The following is a 16,528-nucleotide window of genomic DNA, read 5'->3' on the forward strand; positions in this document are numbered from 1 at the left end:
TCCGTGAATTCATCTCTTTTGGGTTAGATCTTCAACAGCACCAAGAACACCAAGAACACACTAGTTCTTTGGGCCGTAATCACCTCTTTTAGCTTCCAAATAGTAAGTATCCTTTCCCTATACTTGATATTCATTAGAAGCTCTTGATTTACATCTTAGAATCAACCATGTCATCAAGAACATCAAGAGTTTACGACCATAGATTCTCCCTTGGCCGTAAACCCTTGCATGGTCGTTAACTTCTTCAAGTCTTGGCCGTAAACTCAAGCCATTTCATGTGTTGGCCGTGAACATTTTGGGCCGTAAACACCCATGGCCGTAAACACATTGGCCGTAAACTCCATTAGCCGTAAACACACCCTTGTGTGTGGCCGTAAACACCTTAAGTGCAATCATGTGTGATTGAAACACTTCATACCAAGTGTTTCCTAGTCCCTAAGGTTGTTCCCTAACATGATTAGTTGTGATATACACTAATTACAACAATATATGTGTCATTATATGCTTATTAGGATCTGTTTGTGCTCGGGACTTCACCTGACACTTAGCATCCTATATCGATCTTACATTCGAATCACTCACTACAGGTGAGTTCATACCCCTAACTTATATTTTAAATGATTTTAAATGCTTTTATGGGGGGGGGGGGATTCAAGTAGAAAACATTATAGTTATTGTATCAATCACATATGATTAATAACTATCAAATATGTGGATTTCTTATGCTTCAAAACTGTGTTATCAAACAAACTATTTCAAAACATTTCATAAGCTGACATCAAGTCATCTATAACCATTCAAATGGTTAAAACTCTTTAATATGCTAAATTCTTTATCAAACTATTTTAAACTTATATATTGTCAAAAATCATGTCTATATAGATATAGTTATATAAATAAGGTTGAAAGGGCTTAGGACTGATAACTCGCTTTATTTCATGTTCCTTGTTTGGTTGTGGACTTAGGGTATCAGTTGTTTGTACGAGTGTCGTTTGAATATTTGTTATATATTATGTATATGTGTATAGATATAAAAGTTCTTCATTCAGTTCAATACCTTTGGATAACAAAGGTGTAAAAACATGATCAGTCATTCAAAACAACATTACTAGTAAACTATAATAGGTATAGTTTAGAGGATTACTACTCACTATTTCTAGAACAATGAAACATACAAGAGTCAGTTCATACATGAGTAAGTTCAAACATACTATAATGAGAAACAGAGAGAACATACTATACACTAGAACAGAGAGAACATACTATACACTAGAACAGAAAGAACATACTATACACTAGAACAGAGAGAACATACTATACAAATACAAGAACAATATAACATAATGTGAACCACTACTTCATGGCGTGGCAATATACTGTTGTGTCACGTTTTGTAACCAGAGTCTCCTGGAGGGAGAGCGTGAATTTGTGTATAGATCTATACCGGATTGACCATCCTACACCTTGCTGCTAGCTACAGTGGGACCTGCAGGTCTACGGGTGATGAATGTCATACCATTTCGACGTCTTTGATCGTCGTGTTTTACTAGTCAGTCAAGTATGGTTATAATCTCATCACATTTTACCTTAATTAAACAAACATGTTTAAGGTAGTTAGTACATCTATAGATAGTTATATACAATACTACTGTACATCGTCATTTTTCCATTACATACATATTGTGATCTTCACACATAAACGGTAATGTAAACTATTTTCTGGTAATAATAGTCATTCTTGGGAAAAACACTCACTTTTACAAAAGAACAAACATACAAAACAGTCGAGTCTTGGTAGAAGATTACTTTAGTAGAAAATATAGGATTTTCTAGCAAGTATACAAACATTTACATCAAACACTTACAAGCATTTACATTAAACATTTACAAACACTTTCATCAAGCTTATACAAACAATGACACTAAAATACTTATGAACTCACCAGATTAAATGCTGATCTACTCTTTCAAAATAACTTGTGTTCTTAGGTCACCAATAGACAGGTACCGATGACCAGGTTTTGAGAAGACGGAGCATGTTCAAGACTCGTCTTTTATTTTGATTCATATTTTGGTGTCCTTCAAACTATACACAGAACACACTTGTATTAAATTATACTATTAATGCAATGGATGATGTTGTTAATTGTTTTACTATTATGCATTGTTACGATATTGTACATGACGTCCTCCGCCCCCGAATGTTTCCGTCGTTCTGGTTTGGGGGTGTGACAGATTGGTATCAGAGCTTTGTTTATAGTGAATTGAGTATATCAACCCATAAAAGATATACAACTATAAATACAACGGGATTAAAACACTCTGACCAAGAGTTTATACTTTTTAAATAATAATAAATTTTTTTCACTAAAGTATACATACAAGCATTCATACTAGGATCAGTGTCATACTAGAACAGAACAAAAGTATTGCGATTATTGGACAACACAATTAGGCTTGGGGACATATAATCAGATCTGGGAGTGATATAGCCTGATCAACTATATCTTTCCGAGAAGTGATTAGCATGTTCCTAGGAGTGGTTGTGGTGTTGCAGCAAGTCTAAAAACTTAACAACACTACTACAATGAAAACTTTAGAACAGAACATAAATTTAAAATACTATAGGAGTATTTTGTGTTACTATAATTACTTATGTGAAAACTAAAAAGGTCTTTACTAGTATGTCAATAGTTGCTGAGTGGATACGCTAAGGTTATATGTAACTAAGGTGTCATAGACTTAGAATCTGTGATATTTGCTTTACTTCCTGTTCCTTGTTTGGTTGTGGACTTAGAGTTAGGGTCACTTATTCGAAGGTCTATCCTGTTTTGATTACATATGACTGGTATGCACTACGCAGATATTGGAGTAACTAGTAAGGATCATCTTATAATTATCTTCAGTAGTATGTCTATTAAATATCTCTTTTACCCTATTCTCGCGTAGATATCATGGCGGGATTTCATCCTCATGGAGACCCGTACTTCCCAAACCAAGGAAATAGTGGATGGCTCGATGCAGAGCCAGAAGAGAATCATGCAATTCCATTGGATGATGACTTCACAGAGAACTTCCCGGAAGATTCTAACTCCGAGCCAGAAGTCAATGATCTACCCCTGGTAGCTCCGATCCCAAATCCTAACCCTCGTCCGGCTTTTCAAGGCCCGATGCCTTTGTGGGCGGAAAACTTAGGAAGATGGAGTCAAGAGCAGGGTCAACCCATACCATACAATGGAGACAGAAGCTTCTACAATCTGAGCGAGGGAGGCTCAACAGACAAAATCCTGCCTATTCTGGTTCACAGGGTTGCTCGAAATGAAGACCAGGGTAGGGCATCCATCAACCGAGTTATGGAAGTTGATGCCAATGTGGGAGTTAATACAGTCTGCATTCGCCATCTTGAAGATGCTCATGGGAGAGCTATGAGAGAAAATGAGGCTCTGTAGCAAGAACTAGCTGTAACCTGAGCCGAAGTCATAGAACTCCGAGCACACCAGACAGTGTATGAGCGACACCTCCTTGATGTGGAGGGTCAGCTGGCTTAATTGAGGGTTCATCCGAGGGGTGCCCGTCGCCAGTAGGAGATGCTCTGCTCATCCTTTCTTTTGGTTTAAGGAATAGCCTTCTTATCTATGCTCTACGTAGCACTTTTCCCTGTAATTTCCTGTTTGTCTTAAGACCTTGAATTTTCAGTCTGCTAGGTCTTTATGCTGTCAAAATTTTCTTATTCTGGTTGATGTAAGACCTACTCCTAGGTCATTTTACCGAACTTGTTACATCTTTAATACCAATATTATTGAAGGATATCTAATCTCATGGGAAATCTTTATCCAAATGCTTTCATCTTTCTATTACTAGATCTCTATTTCAATCATACTCTCATCTGTTTTGTTGGGCTATGGAGAGTTAGTCCATGATTCACTCTTATCTTTCTCTCTATTGAATGCTTACCAATATCTTCATCTTTATAAACTTACAGCTACAAGATGCCTCCTCGTAGATCAAACTGGCGCACAACTCCGATAACTCCAACACAACAACCACCACCTCATCCACAATACAATCCAAGAGCTATCCAAGCTGCAGTGAATGCGGCTGTTACGGCAGACCTAGCTCAATTCAGTGCTAGTGGAACTAGCGGGAGTGGAACAATTGTTCATTCCACTCAAGGTGATGCTCCAGTGCGCTCTAGAGAGTGCTCGTATGAGGACTTCACCAACTGCAAGCCCAGGACCTTTAACGGGACTGGCGGAATCATTCCCTCTCGCAATGGTTTTGAGAAAACAGAGTCGGTCTTTGAGATCTGCTCCTGTTCGGAAGGGAGCAAAGTTAAATTTGTTGCCTGCACCTTCGCGGACAGAGCCCTGACATGGTGGAATAGCCATGTCAAGTCACTAACTCTAATAGTGGCTAATGCTATGGGATGGGAAGCTCTGTAGGAGCTCATGATAGAAGAGTACTACCCGAGGGGCGAGGTTCAGAAACATGAACAGGAACTCTGGAGCCTAACCATGAAGGGCTCCGACATAGTCGCCTACACTGCCAGGTTCAGCGATCTGGTGGCACTATGTCCGGGAATGGTCCCTACTGAGGGAAAGAAGATAGAGAGGTATATCTGGGGGCTGGTGCCTCCATTTCAGGGGAATGTCTTAGCTTCAAACCCCACTAACTTCGACAGTGCCAAGCGATTGGCACAGCGGCTCATTGATCATGGAGTCCGCACCCCGACAATGTCAACAACCCTGGCCATCCCAGAACCCTCCAAAGCCGCTGACAATAAGCGGAAGTTCTGGGACAACAAGAAAAAGAACGCGGCATAGAACTCTGCCAAAACGCAACAGGTCGTGGCTGCTCATGCCACGATAACACCTACTGCTACTACGCCGATGAAACAGTATGCTGGGATCTTGCCCAAGTGCAACAAGTGCAGCTTCCACCATAATGGACCCTGCCGAGAAATGAAGTGCGTTAACTGCAACAGGAAGGGGCACACTGCCCGTTTCTGCAAGGCTCCGGCAAGGCCAATCACCCAAGTCCCCAGCGTTGGTGTGGGCCAGGCTTGCTAAGGATGTGGCTAGGTGGGTCACTACAAAAGAAACTGCCCAAAGGCAGGGAACACGGGTGGAGTGGGAAGAGTTTTGGCTATATGCCACGAGGAAGCAGTAGCCGACCCTACAGTGGTCACTGGTACGTTTCTCCTCGATAACTCTTATGCATGCATTCTGTTTGATAGTGAAGCAGAGAGGAGTTTCGTGAATCAGAAATTTGCTCACTTACTTAAACAACAATCACTTGCACTGAAAGAACCATTTACTGTAGAAATGGCTAACGGAAAAACTGAGAGCACTAGCAGTATATACATAGGATTTACTCTAACTCTAGATAGCCATTAATTTCCAATCAACCTCATGCCGGTCTCAATTAAAAGTTTCGACGTCATTATCGGCATGGATTGGTTGAGTTCTCATCGTGCCGACATCATGTGTTATGAGAAAGTCGTTCGTCTTAACCTACCGTCTAACGAAACCCTGGTTATCTATGGCGACAAAACAGGCACGGACCTTCGTATCATCTCGAGCATATGAGTCCAGAAGTACTTACGAAGGAATGTCATGCATTCCTTGCTCATGTTGTCGATGTGAGCCAAGAGACGAAAGACATAAAGAACATCCCAAAAGTATGGAACTTTCGCGACATCTTTCCAGAAGAACTACCAGGACTACCTCCTCAACGTTAAGTCGAGTTCAGAATCGACTTAGTTCCAGGGGCTACCGCAGTAGCCAAATCGCCCTATCGTCTAGCACCTGCTAAGATGCAGGAGCTATCCGGTCAACTTAACGAACTGCTTAGCGAGGGCTTTATTAGCCCAAGCTTCTCACCCTAGGGAGCACCAGTCTTGTTCGTCAAGAAGAAAGACGGATCGTTCCGTATGTGCATCGGCTACAGAGAACTAAACAAGCTTACCGTAAAAAATCGTTACCCTCTACCTCGCATAGACGACTTGTTCGACCAACTGCAAGGGGGGAATTACTTTTCAAAGATTGACCTGAGATCCGGGTATCACCAGTTACGAGTGTTAGAGGAGGATGTTCCGAAGACAACCTTCCGAACTCGTTATGGACACTACGAGTTTGTAGTGATGGCATTCAGATTGACCAATTCGCCCGCAGTATTCATGGACTTAATGAATAGGGTGTGCTTTCCTCACTTGGATCAGTTCTTCATTGTATTCATCGATGACATACTTATCTACTCTTGAAGTAAGGAGGAGCATAGTCAACATCTACGTCAGGTCTTAGAAACACTACGAGCAGAGAAGCTTTAAGTGAAGTTATCTAAATGCGAATTTTAGATCTGAAGAGTCGAATTCTTGGGCCACGTTGTTAGCGAAGAGGGAATTCAAGTGGACCCTTCCAAAATAAAGACCATTGAGAACTGGTCAGCACCGAAGACGCCTACAGAAATTCGTCAATTTCTAGGCCTCGCTGGCTACTATCGCAGGTTCATTCAGAACTTCTCTCGGATCCTGAAACCGCTTACTACATTGACCCAGAAAGGCGTGGCATTTGACTGGTGAGAGAAACAAGAAAAGGCGTTCCAAACGCTAAAGCGGGCCTTATGCAGCGCACCGATACTATCCCTCCCAGAAGGGATAGAAGACTTCGTGGTTTATTGCGATGCATCCAACCAAGGGATTGGTTGTGTTATTATGCAACGAGGTAAGGTCATCGCCTATGCCTCAAGACAGCTAAAGACACACGAAGTCAACTACACCACACATGATCTTGAGTTAGGAGCAGTGGTATTTGCTCTGAAGATCTGGAGACACTACCTGTATGGTACAAAAAGCACTATCTTTACAGACCACAAAAGCCTGCAACATATATTCGACCAGAAGGAGCTCAACATGAGACAACAATGGTGGGTCGAGCTACTCAGTGACTATGAATTCGAAATTCGTTATCATCCCGGCAAGGCCAACGTAGTAGTTGACGCCCTAAGTCGGAAAGAATACTCTGGTCGGAGAGTCAAATCATTGACTATGACTATCTATTCACACTTGTCCACACAAATTAAGGAGGCTCAACTTGAAGCCTTGAAACCTGAAAATGTGGCGGGTGAATCCCTGAGAGGGATGGATAAAAACTTGGAAGTCAAGGGTGGCAGAGCCTTATATCTCATGGATCGGATCTGGACACCGAGGCACAGTGGTTTCAGAGACAAGGTCATGATGGAAGCGCACAACACTCGATATTCCATCCACCCAGGTTCAGATAAGATGTATATGGATCTTAAAAAGTTATACTGGTGGCGTAACATGAAAGCAGAGATTGCTACCTTCATGAGGAAGTGCCTTACTTGCGCCAAGGTTAAGGGCGAATACCAGAAACCCTCAGGTTTACTACAGCAACCGGAGATACCGGAATGGAAGTGGGGGCGGATCACGATGGACTTCATAACCAAATTTCCCAAGACATCTAGTGGTCTCGATACCATTTGGGTGATCGTAGACCGGTTAACAAAGTCCGCACACTTCCTGCCTATCAAAGAAATTGACAAGATGGAGAAACTAACAAGAACCTACATTAGGGATATTGTACGACTGCATGGTGTTCCCATATCCATTATCTCTTATAGAGATAATAGATTCACTTCTAGGTTCTGGCAGTCGCTACAAAGTTCCCTGGGAACTAGGCTGGACATGAGTACAGCCTACCATCCGCAAACCGACGGACAAAGTGAGACAACTATTCAAACCTTGGAAGATATGTTGTGAGCCTGTGTGATAGACTTTTGGAAGGCATGGGATACTCAATTACCCCTTGTCAAGTTCTCCTACAATAACAGTTATCACACGAGCATAAAGGTTGCTCCATTTGAAGCCTTCTATGGCCGAAAGTGCAGATCCCCTCTGTGTTGGGTTGAGGTGCGTGACTCACAGTTAGCTAAAGGACACATTCCTGACAGCACTCTCACAGGTCCAAAAATTATTTGGGAAATGACAGAGAAGATTGTTCAGATTCGTGTACGATTGAAAGCCTCTAGAGACCGACAGAAAAGCTGCACAGACAAGAGAAGGAAACCTTTGGAATTCCAGGTTGGTGACCGTGTTCTTTTGAAGGTCTCACCCTGGAAGGGCTTGATACGCTTCAAAAAGCATGGAAAGCTAAATCCAAGATACATAGGGCCTTTCAAGATTCTTTCTAGAATCGACCCTGTAGCTTACAAACTCAAACTACCTCATGAACTCAGTAACGTACACCCTACTTTCCACGTTTCGAACTTGAAGAAGTGTCTTTCCGACGAGACTCTTGTAATCCCACTCGACGAAATCGAGATCAAGGAGAGACTCAACTTCATGGAAGAACCAGTAGAGATCATGGACCGAGAGGTCAAGCAAACGAAGCAAAGCCGTATCCCGATAGTGAAGGTTCGGTGGAATGCCAAGCGAGGAACTGAATTCACTTCGGAGCGTGAGGATCAAATGAAACTGAAATATCCTCATATTTTTACTTAGTTATCTGTATTTGCTTAAACTCTAATTTCGGGACGAAATTCTCTCTAACGGGGGGATGGTGTGACAACCCGAAATTTCTATCTTGTAAAGCACTCAATTCAATCAAAAGTCAGACTTGTTTCGGCTATCTTCTAGAATTGTTAAGGGTCTGTTTGAGTGTTCTAAGCCTAGTACATTCAAGGATTGGGTGTTAGGAAGTATCTACTAGAGTTCAGTGTGCAACATTTAAGCCGGAAAACTCCAACACTTGGAGTTTACGGCCGTAAACTAGAGATTACGGCCGTAATCTCTTGGTTAGCCGTAAACTCCACCCCTAAGTCTGATATTCCTTCACTTTTCACACTTCCAACTCAAGAACACTCATTTTCTCTCTCACGTATCATCAAGAATACTTTCGTTTCCCGACAAATTTGTAAGTGAGTCTTTCTATGTTAGTTGATATCCTTCTTAATCTAGTAAAACCCGTTGATTTCATCCGTGAATTCATCTCTTTTGGGTTAGATCTTCAAGAACACCAAGAACACACTAGTTCTTTGGCCCGTAATCACCTCTTTTAGCTTCCAAATCGTAAGTATCCTTTCCCTATACTTGATATTCATTAGAAGCTCTTGATTTACATCTTAGAATCAACCATTTCATCAAGAACATAAAGAGTTTACGGCCATAGATTCTCCCTTTTCCGTAAACCCTTGCATGGCCGTGAACTTCTTCAAGTCTTGGCCTTAAACTCAAGCCATTTCATGTGTTGGCCGTGAACATTTTGGGCCGTAAACACCCATGGCCGTAAACACATTGGCCGTAAAATCCATTGGCCGTAAACACACCCTTGTATGTGGCCATAAACACCTTAAGTGAAATCATGTGTGATTGAAACACTGCATTCCAAGTGTTTCCTAGTCCCTAAGGTTGTTCCCTAACATGATTAGTTGTGATATACACTAATTACATCCATATATGTGTCATTATATGCTTATTAGGATATGTTTGTGCTCGGGACTTCACCTGACACTTAGCATACTATAGCGATCTTACATTCGAATCACTCACTACAGGTGAGTTCATACCCCTAGCTTATCTTTTAAATGATTTTAAATGCTTTTATGGGGGGGGGGGAGGGGGAATACAAGTAGAAAACATTATAGTTATTGTATCAATCACATATGATTAATAACTATCAAACAAGTGGATTTCTTATGCCTCAAAATCGTGTTATCAAACAAACTATTTCAAAACATTTTATAAGCTGACATCAAGTCATCTATAACCATTCAAATGGTTAAAACTCTTTTATATGACAAATTCTTTATCAAACTCTTTTAAACTTATATATTGTCAAAAATCATGTCTATATAGATATAGTTATATAAATAAGGTTGAAAGGGCTTAGGACTGATAACTCGCTTTATTTCTTGTTCCTTGTTTGGTTATGGACTTAGGGTATCGGTTGTTTGTCCGAGTGTCGTTTGAATCTTAGTTATGTATTATGTATATGTGTATAGATATAAAAGTTCTTCATTCAGTTTAATACCTTAGGATAGAAAAGGTGTAAAAACATGACCAATCATTAAAAACAACATTACTAGTAAACTATAATAGGTATAGTTTAGAGGATTACTACTCACTATTTCTAGAACAATGAAACATACAAGAGTCAGTTCAAACATACTATAATGAGAAACAGAAAGAACATACTAAACACTAGAACAGAGAGAACATACTATACACTAGAACAGAGAGAACATACTATACACTAGAACAGAAAGAACATACTATACACTAGAACAGAAAGAACATACTATACAAATACAAGAACAATATAACATAATGTGAGCCACTACTTCATGGCGTGGCAATATACTGCTGTGTTACGTTTTGTAACCAGAGTCTCCTATAGGGAGAGCGTGAATTTGTGTATAGATCTATACGGGATTGACCATCCTACACCTTGTTGCTAGCTACAGTGGGACCTGCAGGTCTACGGGTGACGAATGTCATACCATTTCGACGTCTTTGATCGTCGTGTTTTACTAGTCAGTCAAGTATGGTTATAATCTCATCACATTTTACCTTAATTAAACAAACAAGTTTAAGTTAGTTAGTACATCTATAGTTACTTATATACAATACTACTGTACATCGTCATTTTTCCATTACATACATATTGTGATCTTCTCACATAAACGGTAATGTATACTATTTCCTGGTAATAATGGTCATTCTTGGGAAAAACACTCACTTTTACAGAAGAACAAACATACAAAATAGTCGAGTCTTGGTAGAAGACTACTTTAGTAGAAAATATAGGATTTTCTAGGAAGTATACAAACATTTACATCAAACACTTACAAACGTTTACATTAAACATTTACAAACACTTTCATCAAACTTATACAAACAATGACACTAAAATACTTATGAACTCACCAGCTTAAATGTTGATCTACTCTTTCAAAATAACTTGTATTCTCAGGTCACCAGTAGACAGGTACCGATGACCAGGTTTTGAGAAGACGAAGCATGTTCAAGACTCGTCTTTTATTTTGATTGATATTTTGGTGTCTTTCAAACTATACACAGAATATACTTGTATTAAATTATAGTATTAATGCAATGGAGGATGTTGTTGCTTGTTTTACTATTAGGCATTGTTATGATACTGTACATGACGTCCTCCGCCCCCGAACGTTTCCTCCGTTCTGGTTTGGGGGTGTGACACATTCAAATTATTTGATCGAGACCATTCCCATTCCATGTGTTCGACGCCCTTTCTTACTACAACTATATTACTTCACGACTAGGTACACTGCCTATGTGTGTTTAAAACTAGTTGAGATTAGATAGGACTTTATAAATTTAAAAATAGTGTATAAATAAACACATCAACAACCCTTCACGCACCGCAAAGCTAAATATCAATACTAGCCTTAATAAATAATACATTAGGGTTGAAATAATTATTTGAAGGATCAATAAAATAAACAAGATTGGAATTAAAACTGTATGATGTATATAATATAATCCAATAAAATCTATAACTATTAAACCTCTCAAAGGGATTAGCTGGGAGGATGATCAAATTAGTATAGTTCTCATTTTACGAATAGAAAGATAATACCTTCGATAAAGTTCTTCCTAAGTTTTCTATAACCGCTACATTTCAAAACTATTAAGAATAGTTGTCAAACAAATACATTGAAGTGAAATGAAATTCATTTAGTTAGGAGTTGACTATGGGTACCAACTAGCTAGCATGTATATATAATCCATTCACTTTGATTTTGATATGAAACACTTAGAAATATCTATTAAGAAATTGAATGGGTGTAGAGACCCTTTCGTACTAACATATCCAATCATTGAAAATCTAAACTTCAAATACTCCCACATTTACTATCATGAATAGAAATGTTAAAAATAAAGAAAGTTTCCATACGATTTGTGGTGATATACCTAATTGCGCCCCAATTGCCAAGGATAATAGGAAGGCCTATTTTGAAAGTTGTTCTGATAAACTATAATTTACAAAAATAAATAAAAGGGACTAAGAAAGCATAAAAGCCCAACATGTATGATAGGTAAGACTAAAACATATAATATATAATTTGATCAAGGATTATGAGCCCATGCTACTATCCATAGGATCAAACGATGACTTATTCTCATGAATGTTTAGTCTATAATCAGATATGAAAATTCATAATACCATTGGAACATAACTTCTTATCCTTCAGCATTTTACTAAGGACAAAGTAATATCATTCTCAATAATGTGCATCAACTTAAAGAGATGAAGATGATTGAACAAGTAGAAGTAGAGATGATCATGAATATCGGGCGCTTCCTAATATTCATAGGATCAAAAGACATCTCATTCTCCCAACAGTTTAGAATATGGTTTTGTTATTGAAAAATGTTTGTAAAAGATTTCATGAGATTGTTTTGACTTATTCATAACGTTTTAACATGTTTATAAGAAAGTCACAAATGTGTGGAACTTGTATAGTAACAAAATCCTAATTCAAGTATGTGAATGAGATGTAATATTATGGAATAGTATTCTTGAAAATATTAATTGCATTGCCAAAGGTCCAGTTGGATAAGACTTTAAAATTCATTTGACAACAAGTCTTCTGATTAATGTGACTCCTATTTGTTAAGAAAGATAATAAAAGAACTATATGATAGTGTGAGTGTATATTGGAATTAGTTTTGACTAATGGTCCATTCATACTATCCACAATAAGTACTAATTTGAGTACATCCAAAATTTTAGATAAAATGTAATTGTGGAATCGTTGTCTTGAACATGTAAACATGAAATAAATTCCAAGTATCTCGTTGGATCAATTCTTGGATAGCATTTTATTGTAATTTTATGGTAAATGCAATTCATGTTCATCAAGATAGATGATTAATACATTACTTGGTGAAGTGAAAATATCTGTTGGAATTAGTTTTCATTAATGGACCATTCAGATAGACCACAATACATAGTAAAACTGACTTCGCATGAATATATTTATCTAAATAAACATTGAGACTAGAACCTTCTAGGCATTAAAAAACAAAGTTTTATAATCAACCGGGTAAAAAAGTAAGATACTCATATTCAATAAGACTGGGGAACATCTTAGTCAAAACAATATCGATCATCTAAGGAACTGTGGAAAACTTTTTCATAAATTTTCTCTACCAAAAACAGTGTCACATGGAGTGTTGTTTGGAGAAGAGAAACAAATCATTATTTGATTTGATACTTGATGAGTCGTATTATGCTTTATAGAACATTTCATGGATTGTACCATGAATAGTGTTGCAAGATTCCTTGGTCTTACACCAATTTAGAAGGTTTTAGAACAATTTCTGAAATGAGAAGTAAAGGTTCATCCCTCACTCAATATATTTGGAAGTCTACGATTATGATGTTTATGTTCTTCGTAAAGTGTTCAACAATCTAGGACTTAGATTAGAGACGTGTTGTGTCGTTGGACATCCCAAAAAGTGTTTTGGATAATTGTTCTACAAAGTTTCTAAGAACAAAATGTTTGTTTCTCGAAGGGCAGTCTTCTAAGAGAGGGAGTTGATATCTGATGTGAGTTAGAATCAACTATTGTATACGAAATCAATCACATAAATAAGAAAGAACACGTCGAGTATATAAGATCTGATTGGCTCATTTATGTCTATAAACAGTATAAGTGTTTGACAGAGTTTACAATAACGAACCACGTTAAAGATTCTCTTTACCCTTATACCTACCCTATTTATAGGGTGTTGCAGACGCACAAAAATTCAAGAACTAAATGTTAGAGTTCGAATTCGACATGTGCCTTGCAAATACATAAATTTCGAAATCAATCTGATTTCGCACCCTAACAGACTTAGACCTATTTCGACTTCTCACTATATACATTTTGAACCCTACAATCTCCGCCTTAGTGAGAAAAGACAAAATCATGTCATCAGCTTCATAGTCTGTAGAAGTACATTGCGAATCTCCATATACCGCAGAATCGTCTTTTGAATCTCAACATTGTCATCAATTTCATTCCTTTTGCAATTATTGATTCGAATAAAATACTTTTATATTGAGAATTCGTATACCACTCCACATCACATCCTTGACACAAGAACTTTGTCATCTTCCTATTCTTGTTCTTCCCTCAAAACACCACACCAAATGGTTGATGTATTGTTTCTCCATCTTCAAACTTCTGAATATTATCCTTCCCCTTCAACAATGATTGAGGTACCTTCGAAGACTTGTTAACAGCCATAGAAAGCTCAATATCAGTTATTGCTAGTCAATCATAGTAGTTATGTATGAAAACCTTAATGTGTGCAAAACCGATAATGAAATCATTTTTGTTCGACTCAGGCAGCTTTGAAACGTCAAAATTGCTCAAAATCATTGTCACCTTCACAAGGTCATTCAAGTTCGTGAGAAGGAATTCAGAAATTGAAAAATCACAAATCACGTTGTTTTCCCTCAAGACCACATATCGAAAGTTTTGTAAAAGAACTTCGAATAGATTTTTTCGAGTGATGGACATCACCTTCATAATCTTTACTGCTGACCACACTTCTTCTTAATTTTTCCCCAATACAACATAAAATCTCATCTTGAGCCTTTTGAACTCATCTTTATCTTTGAAGTTTTCTACGATTTTGAACTGAGAAGAAGTGAACAACATATGGTTCAAAGGGAAGTCAATATGATTGAAATCCGAGTTCTCAATGTCATAACTATTTTTCGACACTTTGTGAAAGTAGTCGTTCTTCCCAATCGAAATTATTTCTTTAATGGTTTCATAACACCACTGCTTGCTGGGATCACCCTTATTCAAGCCAGGTGGGTCATTATGCGTTTGCCTCGTAATACTGTGTAGTTGTCTTTGTTTCTCAATCTCCAAAAAATGTTGCTTTTTCTTTTCCTCTCCAAAAGGCGTCACCACAATACCTTTTCCTTTATCCCCTTGATCGTCTTTCAAAGGTGGTGGAACAGAACTCAAGTTTGAACCTCCATCTCTTTCATTTATAACGATCCATTTTGTGATTGGTCTTGTTGTGGTTGTTATTAAAGTTGTAGACAACAAAATAGGCAGTGAAGTCGGTATCTGAGTCGACATCACTTTTCCAACAACTGCTCCTATTTCTGAATCTTTCGAAGACCCAACACCACGACATCCTTTATCTCCCCTTGTGACACTTGCACATCACGAGGAGAATTCGTTGGTAGGTGAAAGAGCAAATCAAGGATGAATGTGAGCTCAGTTTTGATATTTGTGTCAATCTTCTAAATCAATTGAGAAATTGACTCCTGAGACATGGTTGACTGAGTCGAAAGATCAACTTTCTAAATTGACTCCTTAATGCATGATAAAAATTCCTCCAACTTGGCAAACACCTTGGAATCCTGCTCTGATTTCGCTTCAAGCTTGGTCGAATAAGAAGTATTGAATTCAACCAACTTCACGATTGCATCGACAACGACATAAACTTTACTATGCAACATAACATAATTTTCTCCATCTTCTCTACTTCTTTGGCCATTTCTGACTTAAGTTCAGCCACCTGAAGATCCACGGATTCTTTTATCTTCGTCACTTGTTCCAAAAAAAATCATGACGCGCCTTGGCCACATCATGAAGTTTTTGAATTTTGTACTCAAAGCACTTAGAGTGAACATTCAACCGTTCGACCTGTTTCTCTTCAAGGCTTTCAATCAAGGTACGAAGACGATTCTCCTGAGACTTCAATAAGTACTCCATCTCTAGTCCAGAAGCAAAATTCCTTCCCTCAGTATCTGCTTGAATTTGTAGAAGATTATTGATTTTGGAGTTAACAATTTTGAACTGTCTACCGGACATGATCATGTCATCAGGAACGTTATCCTTTTTTGGGTCGAACTGCAGACCAGTAAAAGAAACCATCACATCATCATCATTCGGTTCGGCATCAAAAATTACTCTCTTTGCATCAGTAGATTGAGACGAGAAAAGGGTAGTAATGGGTTCATGCATAATTATGGAGCAAGTTGGTGAAATGGTTGAAACTGGTACTGAAGTTGGGATAGGTGATGAAAATCGTGGTAATGAAGTGGATGTTTCAATGGTTGAGGGTTCGATGGTAGAAATAATTGAAGTGGGAATTGTTGATGTTGTAAGAGTTGAAGTGACATAAGCTTCTTTGTTCAACACTCATTCACCCATATTGACACGTATGTCTATATTAGACACGTTGATAGTGATATACAGAGTTCGAACCTCCTCCGTATGGGACTCGGTTTGCGAAATCCCAGGTGGTATGACTGTAGCCTTCTTAGGGATGGATATCGATTTGTGATCACTCGAATTGGTGTTTGTATCCATATTAGATACGTTTACATTGACACCAGGATCTCCTGTCTCCTTGAAATTTGACTTGAGAGGAGTATCCCTTCGAGGTGACCCAAGCCCAAAAACTTCATAACAATTATCCCCACTTTCACTATCATTATCTGTGTCG

This window comes from Lactuca virosa, chromosome 9, assembly GCF_052849685.1.
Source record: "Lactuca virosa cultivar CGN04683 chromosome 9, Lactuca_virosa_CGN04683_v6, whole genome shotgun sequence".
Taxonomy (NCBI): Eukaryota; Viridiplantae; Streptophyta; class Magnoliopsida; order Asterales; family Asteraceae; genus Lactuca; species Lactuca virosa.